The sequence below is a fragment of the Ammospiza caudacuta genome, chromosome 11 (assembly GCF_027887145.1).
Source record: "Ammospiza caudacuta isolate bAmmCau1 chromosome 11, bAmmCau1.pri, whole genome shotgun sequence".
NCBI lineage: Eukaryota > Metazoa > Chordata > Aves > Passeriformes > Passerellidae > Ammospiza > Ammospiza caudacuta.
In genome coordinates this window covers 6,524,294-6,526,377 of record NC_080603.1, presented here as the reverse complement: position 1 = coordinate 6,526,377, position 2,084 = coordinate 6,524,294, and positions in this window count along the sequence as shown.

The following is a 2,084-nucleotide window of genomic DNA, read 5'->3' as shown; positions in this document are numbered from 1 at the left end:
TTGTAAGGAAGATGAAATAAGCGGGAGGTGGGGTTGCTGTACCCAGAGGGAGAGCTCTCTCCTCCCCTCTCGTCTCTCTTAAGGAGGCTCGCTGCTGTTCTGGGCTTGGCTCCAGGCTCGGGGCGAGGCTGCGAGCATCATTTCTGATCAAACAGAAGGGGATGGATGCACTGCTGAAACAGGGATAATTCCTGCTGGATTCCCACAGCAGCTCCCGCAGAGTTGATGCTGGCCAGTCCATTCATACCGCAGCCAAGTGGGGGAATTGTGCTCTGTCATATTCAGCCGTGGGTTAATCCTACACTTCAATCCCTGCCATCGTTCTGGGCTATGTCCCTGCCCATGCAGGGGGTTTCAACCCCCAATACATGATCTGTAAGGTCCCTTCCGACCCAAACCATTCTGTAATGCTACAATGATTTTATGATTAACATGGAGATGTTGGGAAGGATGAAAGTTTGACAAGTCTCACAGACATGGATGCTTAGCAGAAAGATTTTTGAATGTAGAATCTGAAAAAGGAATAGAAATGAAAGCAAGTTTTGATATAAAAGAAAAGAATCCATTTACTGGATAACCAAGGAGGCAAAGGGTGTGTTAGTTAGAAGGGGTTTTTATGGCTTAGAGAAAAGGATAAACCCACCTGAAACAAGAAGATGTTTTTACCAAGCAGAAAGCACAGGCAAACAAGTCAGCAAATGTGGCAAGTAGAAAAAAGGTCTCAGAATTTTCCATTGCAAGAAAACTGAAAAACAATTTCTAGCTTAAAGTGTAATGTACTAACTTTTAGTGATTGGAGAACAGTAACATGAATATGATATTTACAGTAGTTATGACAGGCTATAGATAATAGTTAAGGTATAGATTGGTTCTGCTGTATTAAGATGCTAAGCAAAGAAAAGTCTATAATGCATTGTAACCAAAAGAAAAGTATAAAATGCATTGTAACCAAAAGCAAAGGGTCTCCAGGCCTGCCTGCAGCTGGAGCTGACAGCTGTGGGCACAGCTCTGTCACCCATGACCCTGGACTGCTGTAACATCTTGCATGGAACAAACTGCATTTTGTATACAATAAACTGCATTTTGAAGAGCTGCCTGGAATCCCACATCACTCATTTCAGCTCTTACATAGAGAGCCACAGCTCAGGGCTAAGGCAAGCAGTGCTTGCAATTCCCCTGAACTATGAGTAGTCTGGTTTTAAAAAATGAAGTGGCTTTGTTGATAGGAAATAGTCTATCCAGAATGAAGTGTATTGCAGGAACTTGCCCACTTTATCTCAATGTGTTATGAAAAACATGTCAGCGAGTTCCAATATATTTATAAATTAATTTCAACGTTAACTTCTTGTTGCAACATCATCATATTGATGCCACAATATTCAGCTTTCTTCCATGTCCATTTCAATAAACCACATGCAAACATTGGCTTTCTGTGTTACAATTTGAAACAAAAGAAGTTTTAATAATAGAAGTTTCCTGCAGCCAAGAATTTTTACCAGACCAAGCACAAATTCTCCCCAATAGCAGTTTGTATATTAGCAACTGGGCATTGGGCATGTCTGAAACACAATTTTTCCTAAAGGAGGTCAGAAGTTAGATGTAACTGTTGTCATCTTGTTGCCTGCAAGAAAAGACAGAAGAAAGTATACCCCTCCAAGGTGTTCAGCACAAAAATCCCTTCAGTACAACATGCACCAGTGCTGGTCTTTATCCCTCCAAATCAAGGGATAAAAAGGAACAAATGAACTGCATGAAAAAAGCCTCTTTATGTGACGTGCTGAACATTCTGGCCAGCACCCAGCACAGATTAACACAAAGCATGTTGGCTGCTGTTACCTGCATTGCTGGAGCCTGCTTTGCTGTCCTGGGAAAGGGCTGAGGTACCTCACACCCTTCAGATTTTCTGTCTGAGCTGGCTTTTTTGGGGAAAGGAGCAGGGTTAAGGAGAGGTACAAGCTGTGATCCAGCTGGGACCCCAGCTCAGCTCAGCTCAGTGGCATCTTAATACAGCAGAACCAATCTATACCTTAACTTTTATCTATAGCCTATCATAACTGCTATAATTACCATATTCATGTTACTGT